Source organism: Ictidomys tridecemlineatus, chromosome 4 (assembly GCF_052094955.1).
Source record: "Ictidomys tridecemlineatus isolate mIctTri1 chromosome 4, mIctTri1.hap1, whole genome shotgun sequence".
In the NCBI taxonomy this organism is placed as follows: Eukaryota; Metazoa; Chordata; class Mammalia; order Rodentia; family Sciuridae; genus Ictidomys; species Ictidomys tridecemlineatus.
The window spans coordinates 160,201,040-160,228,424 of record NC_135480.1 but is presented as its reverse complement, the minus strand read 5'-3'; the positions used below and the strand labels follow the sequence as shown (position 1 = coordinate 160,228,424).

Sequence of the window (27,385 nt, the reverse complement as noted above, 5' to 3'; positions counted from 1 at the left end):
GCCTTAGAGAAGTTTCCCCTGGCTGTTCTCCGGGTAAGATCTTTAGGAAATGATGTACGGTTGTGATTTTGTTTTTCTACAAAAATGAATTGTCTCAAACTCTGTGCTAAAGTTGCTTGGTATTTTTCATGTTTTGTCTAAAGAGCACTAAAAGCCTCTACGGTGACATTTTGCTGACTAAATATCTTACAAATTACAAATTCAGCACAATTAGTAAGTGCCCACTTTGCTTTGAAAGAGATCTCACATGATTCTGGAAACAAGCATGGGCCTCCTTCTCAAAGGGGAACAAATTCCAAGTTTTCTTTTAGCTAGTGGAATAAACATAATTCATTTCAACTGAATCCATGTTTAATGTTAGAGAAAGTGATTTTCCTCTTCTTTAACTGTGCCAGACTTTTACATCTAAAACCAGAAACAACATTTTCACAATGTCTTTCAGTTCGTTTAAAAACTATCAGTATTTGCTTATTTCAGTCTATAAGATGATCTTCAATGTAAACAACTTTTGTGTCTGGTCTGGGTAGAATTCATGTTTATTTCTCTCTTTCTTTTGAATATGCAGTCTATTTGACTTTATTGAAGCATTTTTCAAGTGTAAATTTTGAATGGTATCTATTTTGGGAAACTGAGGCTTGAGGGAAAAAAGGAATAGAAAATGGGCTACCTAAAAGCAATGTTGATTGCTTCTGAAACCCAAATTCTAAGCTTTTCTATATAACCAAGACAATATTTCTCAATCTGATTTTTATCACATGAGTGGAATATTTTAATTTAAATGCCTCAAAAAGAAAATTATAGGTGCTGTTAAACACAGCAATTAAGAGAGTACATTTCCACAGCAATGTTATGTGAGATGATGGTCTTGAGTTCTTTGTGTAAGCCAGTGTTTCACCAGTAAGAGATCTATCAAAACAAGTCAAAAGCACATCTGATAATAAATTTGAGGAAAAACCCTTTTCTTAGTATAGCATTTATTTTACTTTATAGTTATTGGATGGGTGAAAATGAACAATGGGCATCTTTTGAGCTAGCATTTGAGAAACTGGCAAACACTGAGAGAAGAAAGGCCTAGATCTTGAGTCTATGAAAATGATGTCTTGAGTTATTCAACTTAGAGAAACATCATAGTCATTTCTAGATCTTTGGTGCCACGTATTGATCTTTAAATGTAGTTTTTGATGAAGATTCTTAAATCAATGCTTTCTTGTTGAAAAACTCAACACCCAATGCTACAAATACCCTTGAACCATTCCTCCAGGCTAGTCAGGAGGGACTAAACTTCTATAAATGCCAATTGCATGGAATACAGATTTGGTTACAGTTTTTTACATACCTCCTACATATCTTAGAAGAGATTCCCTACCTCCCTTGACCTAAGAATGGGCTCACTTTCTCACCATTGCTTACTTATCTAAACATGGTTTTCATCTGATAGTTTTGCGGATGATTTCAGAACCAGTTGCACCAACAAAGTCTCAGGTGGAAGATCCAAGGCTGAGAGCTACAGTAGTTAAATGCTTTGAGCAACCACATGAAGTAGTATTTTCTCTGCTTTTCCCTGTCCAATAGACACTTAACCTTGGAATGACCTCTAATGTACCACTTTATCCAGAAACCTCTTTCACTGGAACCTGGACAGGTTATCAAAGACTTATGGGATTGGAGGATAAAGCACAAATTAGCAATAAAAGTCTCTAGAGTTATATTTGCTCAGAGGTATACATACACAGAGTACTTGGAAAATATTTTTTCCAAATGTTATAACAAGAGGTCAAGCTATACAGAACTAAATGAAAATAAAAGTAGGTGTTGAGGAAATGGCTGGTTGATAGGTATTTGTAAAATTGAAGTCATATAACAGATGAAGTTATATTATAATAAAAGTGTTTTTCAGAAATCAACAGATCCTCAAAAAGCAACAAAATAGGTTACAGGATGAAGCATGGAGTGGTGCTTGCAATTGTAAGATCAGCAAGAAAGTACCTGAACCCCTGGTTTTCTTCTTCTCCCAAATAGCAATCAGTTTAAGTCATCTGGGGCTATGCATGTGGCTATACAAAATGGATATCACACACCTCAAATTAAAAAGAGGGGGCAACCCCTCCAATGATGAGAGAACCATTTTTCCTGTGGTGTGTCCATGCAAAGTAGAGAGACCCATACACAGAAACCTCATGCCCAGGTACATATGAAGCTTTGGAAACAAATCTGCAGATTCCATTTTTAGCTTTCCTATATACATCAGGTCTCTATAAATCTTATCTAATCCTTGGCTTTTTTAACAACTTGGAATACTGGTTCTGCTGCCAACTAAACATGGTAGGAGTGGTGATTCCCTGCTCCTTAAAGCCTACAGACATTAAGCAGTAACTGGGCTCTTGTAAAAGTCCATTAGCTTTTGATGTACTTTCTTAAAGGGCATGGTGTATGGATACTGAGGCGTGCGCCTTCCCAGATGATATTTGCTGCTAGTTTTGCTTAGGAAATTTGGATCATCTGGTTCTTATCACAGCTGCACTGTTGGGGGATATGATGAACTGCCAGTGACACAGTGCACAGTCTTTCAGAGGCCACTGCATGAAGCCTGTCCCTTGCTACTGAAGAGGGAAGTCAATTCTGTAATAGGGTGTAAAAGCTATACAGGCCAAAGGGACTTTTGTACCCATCTTCTGTTTTCCTTCAGTGTGTCTATGTGCACACCCAAGCACCCCCTTTGCACATTTCTGAAAGGGCATCTAGGCATGGAGGGTTAGTAGAGGTGGGGGAAAGCTGGAATTTATTAAATCCCTATGTGCAGGCAGTATGCCAGGGTTTACACAAATTATCGTATTTAATCCTCATGATAAGCCATTCAGGTGGGAATCCCCCCCACCCCCCCGCATTTTACAGGTAAGAAAACTAAGGTAGAATAACTTGCATCATGGTTCAGGAGAAAAGAGTGCAGGATCTGGAGTCAACTAGACTTGATTAATTATACGCAAGTAAACTTGACTTAGGCTTGTTGCCAAATCTCTCTGAGCCAGAGTTTCTTCATTTGCAAAATGGGAACACTGATACTTCTCTTGGTAGGAGGACTGTGAAGATGAATGGAGAGAATGAAGTCAAAGTACCTAGTGTGATTCTGGCATATTCTAAGTACTTTATCTCCATCCTCATGCTGCAAATACACAAACCTCCCCCAACCTGAAGTCCTACAGTTAGTATGTAGTAAAGCCAGGTTTTATAGCCATACCTAACCATCTTTTATGCTGTTCTCCCTTGAAGTTTTGACTTTCCTTTCCCATTTGAACAGTATTTATCAGTGTACAGATTCATTATTAAATGACAAAAACTAATGCTGTAACTTTATAAAAATTTAAAAAATTATTGTGTCCTCACTGTTTTTCCAGAGCCCTTGAATAACAACTTGGAGACAAAATTAAGACAGCTCTGTTACTTTTTAGGAAATAAAAACCTGACTCTGCTCAATGTCAAGTGCTTCAGTAAGATTTTTATTTCAGAACTATGGTAACTTGATTTTTTTTGTATTCTATCCAAGGACAAGGCTAGATTACTGCTCTCTAGCTGAGAAACCTCTGGGCATTTTGGAAAGCTCTACCAGAACACAATTTCACAGCCAGTTGAATTAAAATCCGTAATTGCTGATATGAACAAAGATTAGTATTCAGGAAATCTATGACTGGCCACAAAATATTTTGGATCAGCTTAGCTCAAGGGAAGTCGTAGATTAAAATATTCTATCACTGTTTCTATTACTTTCAAAACATGAACTTAATAAATAGAAACACTTTGCTTTGCCATAATACTCATAGAATATTAGTAGAAGTTGTATTAGGCATTTTTTTATGATAAAAATTTCAAATTCTAGTTTGGGCTTCATACACACACATATATTTTTATATATGTGTGTGTATGAATATATATACGGTCTGGAGGACTTAAAGAGATTTTTACTAGGCCTGGTCAGTCTGGTTTTCTTTTTCCACTGTAACATTTGCTTTATAATAACAACAATAACTGCCTAAACGCTGAATCTAGACATGGCTCAACTGTAAATAGAAAGCTAAAATTAGTAATTTCATTTCTTTTACAAAAGAAAAGAAGTCAGTAAGAGAACTGTACCCTATGGTCTTTTCAAAAACTCATTATTCCCATGCTTACAATGACAGTCATCACCTTCATGGCCCTTGCCCAATGGGGCTATTTTGACAATTTTGTACTGGTTGGCCTCAGGTGTGCAGCGTTAGCTATTTTACCTGGAGTTCTAAAACTGAAGCTTTTCTCCCTGGCCACGGCTGCTGCTGCTGTTGTTTCTTCCTTATACTTAAAAAGGAAAAAGAAATCTCCAGTGGAAAATAATATGTAGGCCCAACACCAAGAAAAACAGTGAAGAGTCACCTCCCAGGGCTTCCACACCCCTCCACTCCCCAAAAGAGGCATATTTGAAACTCCTCCTCCAACAAAATTCCTTCTCTGCTCTTTTTGTGAATTCCTGACTTCCTGGTGAGCCAGTGAGAAGTTTCAGTTTCCATTTCCATCTAATCTAACTCGAGCTCTGTCCAAACTGTGAGTCCAATCAGCCACAGATCTTTTCTGCAGCATTGGCAAATTTTGCTGAAATGAATTTACAAAACATCTGTAGAACGAAGGAAACATCTGAGGCTCTGGAAAGCACATGTTGGGGTTTGGAATCATGGAGAAAGAATTTCTGGTGAAGAAGAAAAAAAAATCTCATTTTGTGATTCGTTGAGGGACTGCAAAGTTAATAAATTAATATGGCTTAGGGTTTGATGGCTTAAAAGTCCAAATTATAATTGATGCTAGAAAAGCTGGAAGAAATGAGTCACTAGGTTCCTGTCACTATCAGGCAAGTCAGCTTTGGGTTTTAGCAGAACTTTTCCAACTCTGCTTTAGTTGACCATTGTGCCATCAGAGTCAAGGAAAAAAAAAAATTGATGAAATGGTTCTCAATAAAATTCCGTGGGACTCTGAATGTAATTTAGGTTCTATTCTGATGCTCATGATTGCTTACTTTCTCAAATACCTCTAAGCTATTGTGGGATGAATGTTTGGAACTGAAATCTAAAACGTTCTCACTTTATCAGTGTTATTTTTCTTCTTTTCTACATTCTTGCTTCTGCTTTTGTCCCCATTAGATTTTCTTCACTCAGAAAACACAGAATGATAAGTTCTTAATACTGCAACAATTCTGCTTAACCTGCAATTCTGCAATTCCTTGATGTTCTATTCATGCATTACCAATTTGCAACTAATTAGTATAAAATACTTTAAAACAAGACTTTGTGGCTCCACAGTATTACATCTCCCCTTTTTTGTTTGTTTGTTTGTTTGTTAATTACTGGGGATTAAACTCCAGGTTTTGCACATGCTAGGCAAGTGCTCTACCACTGAGCCAAACCCCAAGCCCAGAAATATCATTCTGCATAACAATTATCTTCCAAATTAGACCTTAAGCTCTTTGACAGCAGGTGTTATGCTTTTTATTTTGTAGCTACGTACATTTATAATTGAAATAATGATCATGAATGCCACTTTGAGGAAAATAGATTTTGACAAATATTTAGTAGATAAGGAAATGTTTTGTAAGTATGCTTTGTTTTAAATCTGATTACTTATTTGCTACTTGTCTCTCAAAAATGTACATAGAAAAAAATGTACATAGCAAAGGGAGAGGCAGAGGCAAAAATGCACAAGAAATATCTAGTTATTTAAAATTTCCAACTGGTTTCAAGTTTAGTGACTGTTTTCTACTCTATCCCAATTAAAACCTCTCTGACACCACAGGATGAATCCCATCAAAATTTCTGCACCTGTAACTCAGATGAGTTTTAGATTTTAGATTTTAAATTTGTTTTAGAAAGCAGCAATTGTTTCAATTGCCATATTTTTGTATTTCTAATAGATAACATTTTCTTCTACTTCTAACCCAAAGCTGTTACTTAGTAGCAATTTTGATTTTGCCAGTTTGGGCAGTGAATTAGTCTGAGGGTCTCCTTAATAGGTCCTGGCAACACTTTCTTATCACTAATGTAAAGTAAACCAGTCCAGGAGCCCAGAGATCTAGAAGATGCTCAAGACCCAGGAAGACCAGAGATGGCAATCACCCAGTTGCTTGCTGCTTTGAAATGGTTGCTTCCCATGGGTTGCAACAGCTCCCGATTAGTTTCTGTGTCTATCAGCCACAGCACTCACTAATCCATAGCCCTCTGCAACTTGGCTTTTAGAGAGACCTGATTCTTTTGCATGAATATGAAGTTCTAATCCTACATATTTGTTATCATGTTTGCTCACTTCCAGACTGGTACAGCAATATTTTTTAGAGGATTTATAATTTAGTGAGAAGCTAAATATCAACGAGATATTTGTTCAACATCCTCTATATTTAGTCAGAGAGCAAATCTTTATCAATTCCATTTCAGAAATTCCTCTTTCTTCCATTCTCACCCCATCCAAACTCACTCTTACAGCCTGAATTCTGGGTGTCCTATTAACGCCCACTATTTTGTAATAGACTCCCTATCTGATTTTTCCACTGCCAGCCAGCCTCTCCTCCCACCAGCCTGTTCTCCACAGTGCTGCCCCTTATCTTTCTAAACACAGCTGAACTGTTCACTCCTTGTTAAGAGACATTCTGTGGCTCCCCTGTCTATAGCTGGTGGAATCTAGTAATGGATTTCAGGTGGGCTGCAAAGGCTCAGAAAGTTATGCAACATCTTGGGCATGTGTGCATTATTATTATACTTCTGGAAAGAGGATTCATAGCTTTCGTCAGGTTTTTCAAGAAAGGCAAAAAAATCATTGGTTATAGGATAAAGTCCAAATTGTTAGAGTGGCAGACAAGACACTTTGTAACCCGAGTCCTAAATCAATGTTCTAGATTCATTCCTGCTGCTTCTGATCATACTTGCCCTGTGCACTGCAGGAACAGACCACAGCTTCCTGGTCACACCAGGTCCTGTGAGGATCTCTAGTATTCTATTTGTGATCTTGCTATTGCCTAGATTCCCTCCTCTTCATCTTCTGTACATTTTTTAAAAATTGTCTTCAACTTGTGTGCTCCTGCTCCTGCTTTAAGATGCAGTTGACACGCCCTCTTTTAGTGAAACTGTGTCTCTAATCTCCAGGTAGAATCAGCTATGGCTTCTCCTGTGTGTTTTGAACACATGGCTGGTTTAGCATTCCTTAGTCACTGCACTATACTTATTTACTAACACACCTAGCTCCAGAAAGGCACTGTGTGTTTCTTAAGGGCACAACAAAGATAAATGTGCCTTTGTACCCCTGGTGCCTTGTAGAACGATATGTAATCAGATTCAGTGAATATTCATTGAATGAATAATGAATGCAAGGCAGGCTAGGACAAGTTGCATTGAGTACCTAATTCATAATGGATGTCAGTTTCTGCTCTTGTTCGTGAGCACTTAGGTTCTTTAAGACCGAAGGGGAAACTATATGCAGAAGCTTCAGATAGCAAAGGAACAAGACAAAAATAAATCTGACCCATCAGGGGGAGGTGATCGCATTTCTGCTTATTCACATTTCTTTTTATGCCAACTCTAAATTTATCCAAAATGTTTAAAGTTGAAAGATGCTTAACCTGCCACATCTTGCCTTAATCTAGTCTAATCCAAGTCCTAGATGCCTGTCTGCCAAAGCACCCTGAGTAAACAATCATCAGTCCTTAGGGCAGCAATTGGGCAGCCTGCTTTTTAGAGTTGAGTGTACTGGGTTTAGGAGGGGCAGTTCAGAATGGGAATGACCCTGGTTGGGTGAGACAGTTCTGACTTAATTAAAGGCACAGGCCACTACTAAGAAGAGAATGAAGAATGCTCATTAAATTGCATTTTAATGAATGCAAAAATGACTGCAGTGTAGATAGTAGAAGTTGAGCAGAATTAAATCTGAAAAATAGAAGTAAATTTTGATATGAGTTTTAAAGTAATAGTTATGGACTGAGAACAACAGATTCCATGAAAGAAAAAAATCTAAAAATTCAAATAGTAAAGCTTTGATGTTAAAGGAAATTCAGAGAAGCAAAATATGAACATGAATCTCTAGAAGATAGGAAACTAAGTCAGCTTTATACCCAGACACAAGATCTGACACAGACATGGGTGTTCAGTGGATGTTTAATACTTAACTCTGTGTGTGTGTGTGTGTGTGTGTGTGTGTGTGTGTGTGAGCATTTTGAATTTTAAAATGTTTCAGACAGAGAGTGTACATGGATAATGTTGATGGCAAAAACTTTTAAACAAGGAACACAGGTTGGGCAACAGGATTTGGTGCTTGTGGTATTTTTGTTTTACCTGGGCTTTGCCATTATTATATGTTAGCAACTTAGTTATCTATGCCTCAGTTTACTCAATCCATAAGAAGGAAATTTGGCCAGATAATTTCTAAGAAACCTCTAAACTTAATAATACCTTGGATTGTAAATTAAACTATTGAAGCTCATTTCCAAATCAGAATTTGTGTGAGTGTGGGGGGGGAGGGGGGTGATACCAGGAATAATCTACACTGAACTATGTCCCCAGCCCTTTATTTATTGAATTTAATTTAATTAATTTATGTTTGAGATAGGGTCTCACTAAATTGCTCAGACTAGCCTCCTGCCTCAGCCTCCCAGGTCACTCTGATTTCAGGCAAGCACCACTGCACCTGGCTTCCAATCAGTTTTCTAATTTTGTAAACTGTACATGAATATTTGTTTGGTTTAACTCACAGTTACTATAAAGATTTTTTTTTAAAGAATGAAAGTGTTAATAGTTGAAAGAGTATCGAGCGGTACATTTGCTAAAAGAAGTTTAAGTAGAGGTGGTCCTCTGATTTCAGCCCTAGAAATAAAACAGTTAAAAAGTAAATCTTGAAATAGAGAATCTCTAATGGGGACTCCCTTCCTTTATTTATGCACTTTCCTACACCCAGAACCTATTGCAATACCTAAAATAACTTCTGAATAATAAAAGAAATGCTAATTATTCTCTGTGCTTTTTATTAATGTGTACTATTTCTTTGAAAACAAATAAGTACTTGTAACCAAAAGTTTACCAAATGATGAACTAAATGTAAGCTTTGTTTGAAGGTTTTAAGTTTCTATATTGACTTAATTCCCATTCTAGTTTTAGCACACAATGTCTTCTCAGGATGTTTCTTTGTAATGGATCTCTCAACAATTTCCATGACATAATTTCTTTTGTACCAGAACAGAAACTTTAAATTTACAGATATATTTCCCCACATATTTCATATATTGTTCTGAATCAGTAGCCATTGAGAGTTAGATACTATTGCCTCAATATAGCTTAGCTTTTATTGTAACTACAGCAATCAGGCTTTGCATTCTCTAGCTATAAAACCATTTATTTTACAAACATATCAGCCTACAATTTTTTTCTTTAATCTTTTGCACAGTAGATTGTAGTATAAGTCCCTACTTTTATATTATTGCCAGAAAGATTTTGGCTCTCTAAAAGGATGTGTCTTTCCAGGCCCATTATGATTTGTCCTCATTATCTCTAAACAGTACAGAACTACTTAAACTAAGATGGGAAAAATAATGATGATAGGGGCAAGTATACCAGTCATCTCTTCCTGTTTTTCCAATGACATCCAACAGAAGTACTCATGTTTTTGTGCTGGCTTAATTCCATGTACTGTTAGCATCTTAAAAATCATAACTGAATCATAACTGAAAAAAATCATTAAGTATTGTATATATGGAAAGTAACATAATATTCTATCATCTTTAAATTAAATGACAATGTCAAGGAGTCCTACGTCAAACCATTTATTAAATGTTTGTTAGCATATGAAACATAATACGATATTTGTGATTCTTGTGTGTCCTGACTTATTGTTCAAAAAAGTAGAAGTAAATACTTTGAGAATTTATAAAGCTTAATTTTTGCTTTCAACCATGTGAGAATTTTATATCTGACATATATCTATAGAATAGAATACACAGAGACAACCCACATAGCTATAGTCACTGATTCTTGATAAAAGTGTGAAAAACATAAATTGGAGAAAAAAATAGCCTCTTTCAAAAAATGCCATAGAAGAATGAATGAATCTTGATTACTATGTTTTCCTCTGTTCAAAAGTCAATTCAAAATAGATCAAAGACCTAAGTATAAGACCAGAAACTTTGAAACTGATACAAGAAAAAAATAGAGGAAACACTTCAACATATAGGTACAGGCAAAGACTCTCTGAATAGGAACCCTATAGCTCAGAAAATAAGAGCAAAAATCAATAAATGGGATGGCATCAAATTAAAAAGCTTCTGTTTTTCCTAAAAGGAAACAATTAACAGTGTGAAGAAACCTACCAATGGGAGAAAATCTTTACTAGCTACTCTTCCTGTAGAAGATTAATATCCAGAATATATAAAGAACTAAAACAAAACAAAAAACAAATGATTTGTCCTCAATCAATCAATAAATGGGCAAATAAACTGGAAAGACACTTCTCAAGAGAAGTACAAATGGCCAACAATTAATCTGAAAAAATTTTCAACATTTTTAGTTATCAGAGAAATGAAAATTGAAATTACACTGAGATTTCATCTCACTCCAGATAGAATGGCAATTATCAATAACACAAATAACAGCAAGGATGCTGAGAAAAAGGAACTCTTACACACTGTTGGTGGGAATGTAAATTGGTACAGCCACTATGTAAATCAATGTGGAGGGTCCTCAAAAAGCTAAACATAACTACCATATGATCCAGCTATAACACTTTTTGGTGTTTATTCAAAAGAATCAAAGTCTACATAGAGATATGTGCATTCCCATGTTTATCGCAGCATAATTCACAATAGCCAAGTTATGAAATTAGTCTAGGTATTTGTCAACAGATGAGTGGATAAAGAAAATGTGGCTTACATACACAATGGAGTTTAATTCAGCCATAGAGAACAAAATTATGCCATTTGCAGGAAAATGGATGGAACTGGAGACCATAATCTTGAGTGAAATAAGTCAGACTCAGAAAAGCATCATGTTTTCTCTCATATGTGAAAGCAAGAGAAAAACACAGGGGGAAAAACCAGGGAATGGGGGACACTAGGAGTCCATTAGAGTAGAGGAAGGGGACCAGGAGGTGACAAGGAGAGGAGGGAGGAGAGAAATTGATCAAATTATGTTTTTATGTATATATGAATATGCCACACTGAAACCCACCATTCTGTATAAATAATATATACCAATTTATAAACATATTTTTATATACTTCTGTATATATAAATAAGAGTTAAAAAAGAATTTTGAGTCTGTCATCTTTCTGTTTTCAACAAGAATTATTTTTCCTTCAGCATCATTCAATATTACTTAATGGAGGAATAATATTTATGTGCATTGCATTAACCGTGCTAAGCAATATGGAACGTTAGTAGATTCATGTCTAAAGCAGCGTTATGGTCCCTAAAATGCCCCAGGAATATATTAAAATGGATCTTGGCCACAGACAATACCAAGATTGCAGAGGCGCACCCCAGGCATCTTTTTTAAAGCCTGTTTTGTAATAAGCAGAGTAAGCGAAGGTGCTAAATCATGGTTTACTACCCCATTTGCCTCATAGTCTCCCTGTCTCTGGTGCTGGGCCTCAGAAATCAATTTCACACATGGCTGCTATCAGCGTTCTTAGAGCTATTAAGACGAAAGCACTTTCTCCTCTTTTTATTAAAACCAAGCTCACTTTTATCTCCTAGCTCCCGCTCTGCTTTCCTGCCTCTCCTTTCCACCCTGTGGGGGGTGAGCGGTCAGCTGTCTTCCTTTCACTTCTGAGCTTCTTGAAAGGCTAATCCACATCCCCTGAACCCACTTCCTTGACACCCCCAAATTCCTGAACGCTTTGCAATCACCGGGCTTCTGCTCACTATTTGACTGACGTGGCTCCTCTGAAACTCATCCAGATCCTGTAACTGACCACATCCTATGACCTTTCCTCATATCTTGATGCAGGATATATTCCCCTGGCTTCTTTGGCAGTGAGAACTTGCCTTTCCCACCTCCTACCCTTTTTTACTCATTCTGACTAGTCAATGCTGGAATCCCTTGGGGTTCTTTCCCTGAGCCCCTGTTCTCTTCTCTCTACATTCCTGTTGACCTTATCCACTTTCTCTCACTTGCGCTTACTTTTCTTTATCTCTTTCAATCTTCAGGATACTATTTCCAGTCACCTGAATGCCATGTTAGAACTTTAAACTTGACATTTCTAAAACCAAACTCAATGTCTGGGGCTCAAACCCATTAGGAGTCCTTCTCCCCACCCAGTTATAAACATAAAAACATTGCTAAAATCAGTTCCCTTCGCTCAAGTCTCCTTGCTCTACCCTGCCCCACCCCATACATCCACCTGTCCACTCTCACATGTGCAGAAAAACAATTAAAAAATAAAAATGGAAAAAAAAAATTCTTGTACTGTATATTCTGTTTCTGTAATGTACCTCCTTTCTCTTGCCTCTTTTCCATTTCTCCTGCTAGTGCCCTAATGCAGAATCTTCTTCCTGTTGTCATGGACATGATACATAACTGGTCTCCCAGCCCTGGCCAGGTCAGTTTCTCTGCAGCATGGCTCTCTGTGTGCAAAACAGCTGCAGATAAGCCTGGAATGGTGGGCTGGGGTAGGGCCTTGAGCTTGGGCTTCGGGATTGGTCCTTGAGTAGACTGACAGCTGGAGCCAATGAAGGGTTTTGAACTGGGCGTGATATGATTGAGGTTTTACAGTTTTCAAAGTACTTCCACATATTCATTTGATCCTCATAATACTCCTATGAGGCACGGCAGGTTTATGGGCATTTTAGAAAAAGAAGGGGAAATGGAGAGTTGCTGTAAAAAGGATAAGCGAGAAATCCATCCTACAACCACTTTCCCAACAGATAAGTCGAAACTCAGAATCTCTCCATGTTCTAATTAAGTAAGGGGGATATGGAAGGTTAAGGGTAAGCCATCCAGACAGGAATTAAATTTAGCTGTCTGAAGAAAGCAGTAGGAAGTGAGACCAAACACTTAACCTGAAAAAGGAAATCTAGAAAAAGGAAAATAAAGGTTAGAAGATTAGAAAGTGAAAAACACTGGATACCTTCAGTATCTGATTTATTTTATTCCTTCAAATCATTCACAGAAAAGTTCTAATTTCTATGTTGTACCACATGATTTAGTATGTCCATGGTTCCCATTTTCAGATAAAATGTTTACATATTCAAGTGGACTATAGTGTAATGTAATGTAGATTATACTATGGATTATATTACATCGTACTAAGGGAAGAGTTTTGGAGCTCTTTGTGCACACTGTCACATGACAGGATAATCACCTTCACATTATGCATCTTATTTCTCCCTCTCTCTCACATATACATATTTACAATTTACAAAGTGCATCCTATTAACTACATGAGTTATTAGAATTGGAACATTATCCCTATTCTAGGGGAAAGGGCCCCTAGTTTTGAGGATAATTTAGGAAGAGATGATCAGGCATCATTTGAGACAAATTCCTGCACAGTGAAGGATTTTAGAACTAGAGTAGTGGTTAGCAACTCTGTACACATTCAAATGACCTGGGAACTTGAGAAAAGTTGTCAATGTCTGTTTCCCTACTCAGATGAATTGTACCTGAACCTCTTGGGAAGGGTAGGGAAGTTGGTGGCTCCCTAACATTTTTAGTATTGAGTTCTCATGGTAATTTTGATGCAGAGGATGGTTGAGAACCCTGAACGAGTAAATTCATAGAATTTATGATCCTTTTGAGCTGACCTTCATCTTTATTCTGCTTATACTTCCTGGTTTCAGTGGGCTCAAGAGGCTCCCTCCCTAATTAAAAAGGATTCTCAGCTTTTTGTCTCAGTCCTTTCTTTGAGATTACATGGAAGATGTAGTTGCTAGGCGAAATCGTCAGCTCTCTTAAATCCAAGAAAAGATAAGAGATTGGTTTCTGGAAATGAGGTAGAGAAATTTCAGCCTTTTAAAGTAGGAAGTAATAATAATTGCTGATGTTAATTGTCACTTGCTATTGTACTAAGTAGGTTGCTTGAATCATTTTAACAAACCTCACAACAATCCCGAAGGTAGACAAAATTGTTGACACCTATTTAACAGGCAAGGAAGTTGGGGCACAGAAAATTATAGAAATATTATGCTGGTAGAGCCAAAATACGAAACCAGGTAGTCGAGATCAAGATACATTGCTCGGAACCACTACTCAGAACCACTACTTTAGTGGATCCTAGGTGTAGATCAGAATCACCTGGAAAGCTAATACAATAGGCCTAGGCTTCCTGAAATAGGAGTGGCCTGGGTCTTTGAATTTTAACCAGTGCCCAGTTGATTCTGACACTTGGAAAATATCAGGAATGATTTCAAAACCAGAGGCACACATAGACTAAGAAAGGAGATCCACTGCAGGGGGCTTTGACCTTGACAGGGGACAGAACAGAACTAAAGTAAGCTCAAAGTACAAACTTTCTCCAGTGCTTCAGATCAGGAGAGGCTGATAAAGGCAGGAAGCATTTGCATCACAGGGTGGTGAATGGGAGGGAGAGATCCAGAATCACATTTCTGCATCTGAATCTTAAGCTGAGCTTTGCTCCCATCTGCTAGATATTGGAAATACCCTGATACCATATTCCATCAAATCTAAGATGCCATAGTTTGAGTGCCATTATAAGTTCTTTTTTAGAAATACCACCTACTAAACTATAACCTGCTATCAATTATAAGATGCATCCAAGTTTTAAAGTCAAAAAGAAAAAAAAAACTATCTTAGGATCGATGAAATACAGTACAAGCTGTGAACTCTCATGAACTTGGTTCTAAAATTGTGGAAATCACTCAGCACGTTGGGGAGGCTCCTGCCAGAAGAGGCCAAAAACATAGTTCAAACAACATGGAAAATAATCTGTACTGCATATTTTAATATGATTTGTTTGCTATAACAATTGAATACACACAGTCAAAAACTAGAGCAATTCACACCACCTTTTAGATTTTAACACTCTATTTTTCTTATCAATATAGTAGGTTGTGGTATAGCTTATCTAACATAAACAGCACAGCACTTGGCACATGGGAGAAGACTGAAAAATCACATTTTTTTCCCCTTTGCTAAGTATTAAGAGATTTTTATGTTTCTCTAGTTAATTTTTAGGGAGAAGGAAAGTCAAAGTGGTAGATGTCCAAAATTATTAAGAAAGAAGGACCATATGACTTAAATATTTGTTTGATGCTGTTCCAACATGAATCTGTTATGAGGTGAGGCCAACCTATAATCAGGTTCATTCTAATGCTGCATGAAGAGCCATATGCAAATGGAGACTATTTATTCATAAAGAGGAAATTATATATACCGAGGATTCTATTGGCTGGTGAAAAATATGACCCCTTAGCAACTGGGTTTGTGAAGAATTTATATGACATTTAACTTACACTTAAAAAAAAATACTTGTGAATTTGCTTTTTTTGGTCAAATTATGTTTTTTATATAAAATGATTTGGCAATCTTAGACATCTGAAATTTTAAATTAGTCATTTTATACTAAAATAGCTTGATTTTTTTTTCCTAAAGCCCACAATGAATATTTAATCTGGGCAGATACATGTAGACCCTTGATGCTACATCTTTTATGGGAGTTTCAGCTGGTTTCCAAGAGAGTCGCACATGTGGTGCCCATATTAGGCAAGGCAGAGTCTTCAAGAAATAGGGCAAAGGTATTTTCTGATGTCCCAAAGAAAGGTCCATAATTGTGACATGAATCTGAAGAGTTGAATGGGCCACTGTTTGATGAGAGAACAGATAACTGACCACACACTGAAGAATACTGAGGCTTTAGACTCTACTCACCATGTGGAGGTGCAAAAAAATGACTCCATATTTGTGTCACACAAGGGACTTTAAGCTTTTAGAAGACACAGGAAGGCCCCTTCAATATACCATCCATTTATTTTGAAAGGTTCACTGTGACTAAAGAGTTAAGTCTAACAGTGTGCTGATCTCTTCAGAAGGGTTGGGCCTGAATTCATACTCTGCTGAATAAGAGAAAGTCCTTGCTTTTTAGGATATGGATGAATTTGTTTCTCCTGAAGACCTTCCACAATTTGGAAAACATAATCCTGACCCAGATGACAATTTTTAACAAGAATGCTTGAGCAAAACTATTCACTCTCTCTGTAATCACAACAACTTGGGAGGCTGAAGCAGGAGGATCACAATTTCAAGTCTAGCCTCAGCAACTTAGTGAGACCCTGTCTCAAAAAAAAAAAAAAAAGGATGTGTGTGTGAGATGGGGACAGAGTTCAGTGGTAGAGTGTCCTGGGTTCAATCCTAAGTACAAAAGAAGAAAAAGTTTACTCACATCTTCCTTCATTCAGGAAGGCTTTATTGAGCACTTCCTGAGAGTCCAGCTCTGGTTGTCTAAGCATCTATAGAGGGACCTAAAGAGCTCTGTCAGGTAGTTGGAGCTCTGAGAACATCTTAGGCTGCAAGAGGAAAGCAAGGAGAGCCTAAAGGAGGCGTTTCCGTTTGATAACTATACAACCTTAGAGCTGGACTTTCTCCACTCTTTTTCATCACTGCTGCTTCTTAACTTCCTACCAGTTGAGGGACCATAATTTTATAACTTTCAGCCTCCTTTTTCCAGGCCTTTCCACTCCATATGGCCACCACATCTGTCTTTCTAAAATAGGACAACCAGGTTCCTGGACTTTGCCTACCTGGTACCCTTTACCTAGGATGCCCCCTCTTCCCTCACCACTCCTGGATGGAGTTTGGGACACTGCAGAGAGCAAATGCCAGCATCCTTCAGGTTCCTTGCTTCTTTCTTTGTGCTGCTGCAGCCACTCCACTTGGCCTCACTCCGCATTCTTTTTAAACTTTTGTGACTGTGGGCTCCTGGGTCTTGTTCATCTTTGTATGTCAAGGAAACTGACTGGTATAGAATAGATCAGGCCGTGAGAGTTTTCACTGATACATAGAATAAGAGAAAACTAACGACACTGGTGAGTTTTTCATACAGATGTACAATTCTTCTAGAATTATGCTCCTGGAACTTTTGGCTTTTCAAATGACCTTTAAATTTCTTGCATGAATGAAACAGTGGTGGAGTTGGGACAAGAGTGAACTCTGTGTGTGTTTAAATCTGCACCTTGCTGCTGCTAGCTGAGGGACCTTAGACATACTATGTAACTCTTCTTGCCTCAGTTTTCTCATCTGTAAGATGGAGAAGTAATCATAACTACTCCATAGGCTTATGAGAATTAGATAATTTATGGAAAGTGCTTCTTATGTTGAAGCATGCACTCTCTTTAGTATTAACTATTTTTATTTCACTTGCCAAACTATAAATGATAAAAAAATAAGCTCTTTAAACTTTATTCATGGCCAAAGGTAACAGAACACAAAATTTTGGAATTTTGTACCTGTTTTCTTTACTTTCTGCCCACTTGAAAATCATTCCTTGTGTGTTTTTGAAATTTTAATGATCTGTAAAATGCAAAAGTCTGAGATTAGCTTCTTTAAATTACTTACAACTGTAACATGGACATAAACTATTGGATACGTTTCATAAGATCTTGGAGCCTGTAGCCAAAGCAGTGCTATTATGAGAGGTCTCCACCAAGTTGAAGTTAATACACCTCAACCCATTATCATTAGCATTCTGCATGCGGCCCAATTGGCCTTTTGTTCCCTTGAATGAGGGGCTGGTTTAAAGGTTTCCCTGCTTAAGCATAGCTCCAAGATTGAAAAGACAGGTGTTTATGTGTCAAATAAACACAGACACAGAGCAACACACTCATTAAGTGTAGGTTTCAGAATTACTGAAAAAGAGGATTTCAGGGGTAAAAAAGCATAGCTCAAAAAAATGACTTTAAATATAAATCTTTAGAGTCAGAGTTTTTCTAACACATTCTTTCTCGAATCACTATAAATAATGAATTAATGTGTCTATTTCTTTAGGCAGAGACCCCCTTACATCAGCAATAGTTAAATATACAGTTTAAAGAAAATGATATCATGACAGCAATATAAAACCAACGAAAAGTGCTGGCCAATTAATTCCTGTCTTCCCCACCCCGTCCTAAATTCTTGTGATATTATATGTAGGACGAGCCGTCTTTGGAACCATGTCTGTTTTGTTTGACATGGTATACCCAGCACCCAGCGCAGTGCCTGGTATACCACAGGCCCTCAAGGAACATGCTGTTTAACACTGAGGGACAAGAAGGAAGCTGACACTTCTCACAGACCTACAATATGCAAGCTTTCTTATGAATTTATTGTACGTATATATTGCCAAAGTATTCACACTTTTCATTGATGGGGATACAAGAGAAGTTATACCCTATTGCTATGATCAGGTCAAGGAGAGAGAGAGAGAAACTCCACAGATCTTAGTCCCCTCTTCTTGTCAGGTCCCCTTGATGCTCATAAACCAACAATGATCCTTGATTGTTAACTCAGGATTGTTTTCCAGCAGCTTCCTTTGCTCCTTCTGCATGTGGTATTGCAACATTCCAGACCCTCTCAACCAAGGCCTGCTTGATGCTCTTGTTTCCAAGTCCTTAGAGGCCATGCAGTATAGAAAAAGAGAAAAGAACTGAAAAGAAAAAGATCCCAATTCCATGATCTGGATCCTGGTAGGTGTTCCTGTCAAATCTGACTCAAATCTTTTGCAAACATTTATAGTTTAAATTCAATTATCTGCAAAATGAAAGGGCTAGAAGAAGCAATTAGTTCATTTATTCAAACAATAAACTTACATTAAGCACCTTGTGTATGTGAATTTCTGCTTGTTTCTAGGGATACAAAGATTTCCAAGACAAAAGAACACCCAACTTCTGCCTTCCAAAAGACCCTAGTCAATTGACTAGATTCCTTTTAATTCAAAATTGCCCTGGATGTATGGCCTGGCAACCTAAATGCTGTTAAGCTAATTCTGTGACAGTAAATTCAAAGCATGTTTGTTATCTCAGAGCAGCTACAAGCCCTAGATGAAAAGAAAAAGTGTGTGGCATATCAGAGAACTTTATTAGATCTCAATGACCAATGGCTATAAACAGCTGTAATGAAAGAACAGGCAATTTCTGAAAACTTTCCTTCCAAATCTCACTTCAGCACCTGAGCAGTAGGAGTTCTTATTGTTTCTATAACCCTTTTTTCATTTCTGGTTCTATTGATGAAGTACAATATATGAACAATATGTGTGCAGACTTCAAATGGTGACTTGAAATTATAGTCGGCAAGTAGGTTGAGAAATCGGACACCCAGCCATACTTTACTATGAGAACAAAGTGAAGGATATTTATTTTATTGGACAGTTTGAATTTATTATAGATTGCTCACAATTTCCTGTCTCATTTCTTTAGTGCTCTTGGAATTTATGTCAGGATGTCTTAGGTTATCACACTCCTTTGTCCCAACATTGATGCCAATAGACTGAATTGACTTAGAGAAAGTCCCCGGACAAAAATTGAAGGGGAAAATACCCAAAGCTTTAGCTGGAGAATGGCAGAAGCTTTGGAAAAAAATCTGAAAAAGCAATGAAGATGAAAATGGAAACTCTGTGAAAATTAATGTAGTGTAGAATTGGCGAACATACCACTTATTTCTTTAAACAAATAGAAGAAAGAACCCGCTCATGAGGTGCACCCAAATAATTCACAGGTGGTGAAACTATTAGAGCCCTGCAATTTCTTGCCTCAGAAGTGGAATAAATCTACATTATAAATGGCATATGTCTCATACCTGGAACTTTTCCGCTATTCCCTTTCTCTCAACTATCTTCCTTTTGATGCACAAGGTCATTTTAGGTTTATTGTAATTAAATTACTTTATAAGAAATTTAAGTAAAACTCTGATGGGATGGAAGATGCAACCAACTATAATGATTGCACTTACAGAAATAAAATTTCAAAGGCAATTGTTTGTTTATTGCATGGATTTTGAATATTGAAAAGTTAACACAATGTACTAAAAATGTAAGATTGAAGTCTGTCATGATGCCTCTATAATAGTGGGCAGGTGAAAACTCCCTAGGTAATAGTCACACATAATGATTCTCACAATGATAAGAATCTGCTTTGAAGAAAAGCTTTTCTCAATGGAATTAATCTTAACTAAGAGACCATCCCAGTGTGTTTTGTTGTACAATTTGGTATTCTCAACTATAGAAATTGTAAAAGTAATGTTTGAAGTCAAATAGTAACTGATAATATCCATGGAAATAACATTCATAATCTGTGGGAAGCTATATTTTATATTCACAAATAGGAATAGCATAAAACAAATAGCATCTCAGTAGGTAGAGTAGGTTTGTTTATAGGATAAAACAGTTTATGGGACAATTGAAAATAATAATGTCTAGTCCAGAACTGCTACCTACAGTCGCGCGCGCGCGTGTGTGTGTGTGTGTGTGTGTTTTAAATCACAACAAAATGTCTAAAGAACTACCTAGCTCCCCTTTATAAGTACTGTGTCTTAATCTTCCATGGAGCCTTCATCTGTCTCCAGTGGAGCTTTGCTTTGTATTGTGTAGACTGCTAATGATGGACCAATGATTTTCACATGAATAAAACGAATCACTTCGGGGCTGGGGATTTAGCTTAGTTGATAGAGTGCTTCTCACATGTACAAGGCCCTGGATTCAATCCCTAGCACCGCAAACAAAAAACAAAACAAAAAACAAATCACTTGAAATGTTATTGTACTTTTGATTTTACAAAATACTTGCACATTTAATGGTGCCTTTACTTGTCCCATCCCGGTGGGAATTGGATGGAATGGAAATCCTATATGAATGCACAGACAGAAGCAGTAGGGAGTTGTGTCATGGGCCAAGAGCATGGAGCTGGGATCGGTGCTACAGCCCACATGATTACATTTACATTCTTTTTTTCTTTCTTTCTTTCTTTTTGTAGTTGTAGTTGGACAGCATGCCTTGATTTTATTTACTTATTTTTATGTGGTGCTGAGGATCGAACCCAGTGCCTCACTCAGGCTAAGCAAGCGCTCTGCCACTGAGCTATAGCCCCAGCCCCCAGATGGTTACATTCTAAAACCAGAGCTTTTTCATGACACTTGGACACTGCTATGGTCTAGGTGTGATTTGAATGTCCCCTAAGGGTGCATTGTGATTGGAGGCCTGGACCCAAGGTGGGTCTTTAAAAGATGGGGCCTAGTAGGAGGGGCTTAGGCCACTGGGGGTGTGCCCTCAGAAGGGTTGTGGGATGCCAGATTACTCCTAGTTCAAGATACAGTTTTTCTTGCTTCCTGCACCCTCTCACTATTACTCTCCATACACTGAGGTAATGCACCCAAGGAGTGGCCCTCACCACAAAGCCTGGGCTATGCCATTTGGACGTCCAGCCTCCAAAACTGTGAGCTAAATAAACCTCTTATTAAGTTAGCTGCTTCAGGTATTCTATTATCGTGACGAAGAGCTGATAAATAGAGACACCGCCAAGAAAAATATGTCAAAGATAGTCTGAGACCGGTTATATTGAAAAAACGTGTTTTACTTTCTCTGCTGCTGTGGAAACCATTTCTTTGCCTGTCTGATTTTCTCTCTGTCACTTATTCATTCTTTGTTTTGTTCTGATGTTCTGTCTTTGGAGTAGCGATAGTAGAACACCTTAGTTTCTGCTTTTCGGTGTCTTTTTCTCCTGCCTTTGTCTTCTCCTTGTATCTGTGTGGTTCTGGGTCCTTGGTCTGGTTATTTGGTTCTGCTCTGTTCCAGGAGATTCCAACTGGTTTACTATAGCCCTGCTTCTTTTTTGTTTTGCTTTTCCTCATTACTTCTCTACTCACCTGGGGATTCTGTTAGAAAAACTGACCCATTTTCCCACTTTTCCTGCAGTGCCAATAGACATTCAAATACTTTGCACACACCGAGTGCACAGTAAATTGCAAAGTGCAAATATCTGGCTACCATTAGGATGATGTGGCATCTTCCTATTTCTCTGTTTCCATATAATGAACGGAAAGCGGTATTAGTTCTTTTAAGTACTAGCATTCATAGCATGTAAATTAGAAGCCCATGTTTAAGTTTTGAGTATAACACATTTTCACAGATTTCAGTGTTTTCATACAGCAAAGGTTTATTTTCCACTTATGGTTAACATTCATAGTGAAGTCTGTGAGAAGCAATGGTGAGGGGCTGAGCTCCATGTAGCCATTCAGGGCCCTGGGCCTTGCCCTTGGTGTCTCTGCCATTCCTTGGTTTTGAAAGTCTATTCTGGAATCTCTGCATCTGGCAGGCAGGTAAAAAGAGAGTACTTGATGCTTGGAGGATCATGAGGAGAGGTCAGGCAGAAGAGTTCTATGCATATGTCATGCCTAACTATATTCCATTGGCCAGAACTGGGCTCACATAACACCATCCAGTCACAGCAAAGGTTAAGAAATATAATTTATCTTCATGCCCAGTAATAAAAAGAAAAGAGTTTTGATGAGTCCATAACACTGTCTCTGCTAAAATGAGAGTTTATAAATACTTTCAAGTTTTATAAAACTGTAGGTAATGTAAATATCATGTTCTTCTTGAGGACAAGTTTTGTGAAAGGAAAAACACTTGAGAACCTAATGGATAAAAAATATACGAAACATGTATATTGACTCCTTCTAATTGACAACAGTAAAAGGCTCCGTTCACTATGTGGCTATATATGTTTAAGAGAGAGAAAGAGAAACACAAGATATGTCTGCTCTTTTGAATTTATTGGTGCTTTTGACTTGGTCTTATCAAAACTAGAAATAGTGAAAAGCTTCACATTGGAAATGAATGTCTTCATTCCCTTCCTACTTGTGTTTTATCCTTTTCTTGTGCTTTCTTGCTGAGTCATTCTTAGTTATCCATTTATTCATTCATTCAACAACATTTATTGAGATCTAATGGTCAGACATTCTTATAGAAACAGGAGAAACATGTTATTCTTTCTGCTGTTGTCCACAGCTTTATAGTGAGGCTAGAAATGTAAGTGAAGGAAGAGAAATAAAATGACAAGAGAAAAACGCAAGGTAGCACAAAAACTACTTAAAACACCACTTAAACTATTGTCGTCATTACAATTAGTTATTGATACCTTCTGTCACATGATTACTAAGGGCTGATTATCCATGTAACTATACCTTGCTGGAATTTTGTATGAGACTATTCAAACCCAGAAATTAGGGTATTTCTTCTAAGAAATGTTACAATTAGTTATTGAGAAGAGATATATTTCTGTGACCAAATTAGAGAAAATCAATGAATAGAGGAAAAGAGTTGATTTATAAATTCTGAGCTTCTTGGAAGTCAAACACGTGAAAAGCCAGAGGCCACTGTTGGCTACAGGCTAAGAGTATATCTATCAGGGTTATCTTCTTCATGGTCAGAAAACTTTTTACTAACTGCCTTCCACGCTGGGTGCCCCAGCAAAGCAGAACAGTTAGGCTTTATTCTTTGTAAGTTTTAATCTTGAAGTTCGGGAATTGGGGGAGATTTAGTCATTTATATTTGAGCTCATGGAAAGAAGGGGTTGATAGCAACAGCTCACCCCAGTTAGCAGGCAGGCTCCCCGCACAGCTGTGCTGGCCTATTCAATTAGGATCCTTTAGGACTTACATCACCTTTGGTATGCCAGTCCTAAGCCGCTCATGAGCCAGTACTGCCAATCAAGCCAAAATTCAACCACATGGTATGATTTTTATGATGTAGACAGAAAATGACATGAATTTGTCTCATTCTGGTGAAAACACGGTTTGAAGCCAGCCCTCTAGAAGAAGAAAATTAGTAACAAGGGCAAGACTGTAAAACTCGATTTAGAAACATTTTCCTGTGATTATCTCAGCACAGTGAACCAGTAGGTTATTCATGAGAATTCAAGTAATGCTCTCACTCCAGAAAAGACTTGAGTCCCCACACTAGAAGAGGTCACTCCTAGGTCACCCTACTCATGAGACCACAGAAACAGTAGAGGAAGGGAAGGATGAAACTTAGATAATTGAACCCGAGAAAGTGATGTTCCTGGAACTTGAAAGACACACAAATTAAAAGCAGAACTGTCATTTGACTGAGGAAAGTGGTCTAAACAAATGAAGTCTGAAAACATGGAAAAATGTGAAGAGTGAGGGCACCATGTGCTCTCCCTATAAGACCTTTCCTTTCTTCAAAATGTTCACAAGTGTTTCTGCTGCCTGAATATAAAGGCATTCTACTAGGTGCCACAGGAAATGCAGAAATTCACAAGACACTATATTTTCCTGTCAGAGTTTGAAATTATATTTTGATAAAGTCACAAAAAGAAGAAGACCCAAATACCCGGCCAGGTCGCATCTGATATAATTCTTCTGCAAAAACTTGCTAAAATAAACGGAGTTTTACAAAGGAGTAGCTTGTACACTTCACTGATAAAAAAAAAAAATTCCACAAACTCTGACTTTAATTTTGATATTAAGCTGTAAGAATGAACTTTGTGTCACTCCTAATTAGAGCAAGAGCCTACCCCAGGGTGTGTAAGGGCATCCCTTCCTTCTTCCCTAATTCCACTTGGGGCATGAACATGGACTAAGAATCTTATAAAAGCACAAACATATGCATTCCTTTATTCATTCTCTCTCTTAAAAGTCTTCACTGTCCATAGAATCATACAAGGAAAACTTCCCCAGTGTAACAGGCCTCTTCTGTGGTTCACTAGTGACCACTATTGGACATTCTTCCCTCATCTTATATGAAGGGACAGAACTGGTTCACATGAAAATAGTAAGGGAGCCAGGAAGTGGTCCTGAGCAGACTGAAACTAAAAACAGTAGCCCAAGAAAATAACCATGACGATAAATGACAAGAAACTTCACGAAAACATCAAGAAAATCACTCTTAAATAAATGCTGCTGTGCTCCACAGATGGACAAGAAATTCTTTAAGTTTGATTTAAAGACAGCATAGGTGGAGAATAAGAAATGAACAGTTATAGAGAGGTGCTAGTGCACACAGGCGTGCGCACACACACACTCTCTCATTGTTGGAACAGGCCACAATCTGCTGTAAATAAGGGATTTAACATTCATTCCACAAGCTAATGGAGCTTCTCGCCATCCAAGATAGATTCACTTAGATAATAGTGGAAGACAGTGCCAGAGGAATTGAAGGGAACGGGCTATTGTGTTTGACTAGTTTCCATGTATAAATTAGTACAGAGAAGAAAAAGAAATTCAACAGCAAAACACATGTACTTTATTATAATTCCTAGTGTTACTCTTGCAACTCTCACAATAGCAGGCAAAAGAGCTTAAAAAACCACTGAAAAGAAACAAAAAGCAAATGCAAATTTGATTAAATGCCTTTCTGACAAGAAGTGATTTGACTTCAAGTGTAGATGGACACATATGTCAATGGCCGGTCATGGTTTTTGCCACATTTCTTTTGAGCTAAACAATTGAGACAAAGGAGAGAGAATGAAAAGGGGGAACAGGGTGGAGAAGATTGGGAAAGTCATATTATGTGGCTTAATTTGACCTGAATATCAAAATAAAATCTCTTGTTTGATACTAGTGTCCAACTGTGTCCAGAGTTAAAAAGAAGTCTCCAGCCGGCACACTGCGCATGAAAGTACGATGGTGATCTAAAATAGACACGAAAGGCATTGGGACCTAATTCTCTAGGGAATAGTGTGCTGGGAGGAAAGGATTTTGTCAAAACCGAGGCTCAATACTATTAATGTGTACACGCTGAGGAACTGAGTCATGAGACATATGATTTAACTGTCAATGAAATGAAGGCTATTTTGATGTGGTAACAATTGGACCTGCCATTATACAGAGAGATGTTTTCCAATTAAGTTAAAAAGACATTTAGAAATTGCTTAAATTAATTTAAGAGTAGACAGACTCTTCTGTTATGTAAAAGAATCATAGGAAAAACAGGTCCTCCGATTCAGTATCTTTATCAAGTCCGAAGGTTGAGCTGACAAAGTCACACTTCTAGTTCTAAGTCAACTACAGGTCAGGCTAAAGTTCACTTTCTCTTAAGCCAATAATTAATTTTGGCTGTAAACCTAACAGAGGCAGTTAATGAGCAAGTATAACAAGTATCCACCACACTGTACATCTCTTTAACAGCCAAGATGATGCAAAAAGACTGCCTGTCTCCAACAAAGAGTGCAGACCAAGCCTCATCATTGCTTCCATCATTGCCAGACATTTTTACGACCATAGTGCAAAGCAAACAATTTATGTTCTCCCCATTCTTTGACCTTTGGGTTCAAATATAAGCTGGTTGCCTTATCTGTAGGATGGGTTTGAAAGTACTCTCTTTACATGATTATTGTGAGGGTTCACTGAAATGTTTTTCAAACAACAAGTCTAGTGTTTGCCACCTTTAGACACAACACATGACAGCTCTTATTAATGCTGTTCTTGCTCTGCATAGGATGTATCTAGGCACTCAACAACTACTTCTTGTTTTTTTTTTTTTTCCTGGCATAACTTTTAGATTCTCAATTCATTTAAACACAGGCCTAAAACAAACCTGGGTTTGATTTCATTTCAACTTCATAATGTAATTATTGTAATCCAAACATGTGTTAAGTCCTTCTGAAATAAGCAAACACTCCTTTTTTCCAAGTAAGTCTAATTATATGCTCAAATACATATATGAATTTAAGATATCAAAGAGGAATATAATGCATTTACCAAATGGGTAGAAAAACAATCTATTCCTGTGTAGGCTAGTATTACTCAAGTATAATGAGATCATACTTCCATATGAAAATATCAAAAAAAAGTAATGTGTACTGGTAATTTGCTTTATGATGCAATTTACTGGGGAAATAACACACACTTTAAAAAAATCACAAAGAAGGAAAGACGAGACAAACTAATGATGTATATAAGTAACACATCCCATATGGAAAAAATGAGACACCTTTTATAAATTGCTTGCTTTACAAGACATAAAGCACACCTAAACATTCTGCTCTTTATATTCTTCAGTACTGCTAAAACTTATAGTCTACTCATGCTTAAACTTTCACTTGCCTTTAAGTTTCTACAAAAAACTGAAAATATATTCCGATTCACAAGGCAGCATTATAATTTTTAGCTATAATGATGCAAATTATTAAGATACAGGAATGCATAAAATATTTAAACACTGTCTGTCTATTCTATCTGATGAATCTTCCTAGACCTTTTCAATTTACCAAATGGCTTGCTTCCTTTCCTCAAAATTATAGTGCAGATCAAATTTGTCAGACTCAAAGCAGAACAAAATATTCCTTCCCCATCAATGAAGCAATACAACCTATATTCTGGTTGCATTTTTACCTTGTTCCCTTCTTGCCTTGTTACCATCTGAGGAAGTTCTGGCATATCATAAATGTGACAAG

The 27,385-nt window shown here is 37.4% G+C and overlaps 1 protein-coding gene across 4 annotated transcripts in view; it reads right to left on the bottom strand.

Moving 5' to 3' along the window:
* Positions 1–27,385, bottom strand: part of Adamtsl1 (ADAMTS like 1) — an 876,927-nt gene that overhangs the window by 328,318 nt on the left and 521,224 nt on the right. The window lies entirely within an intron of this gene.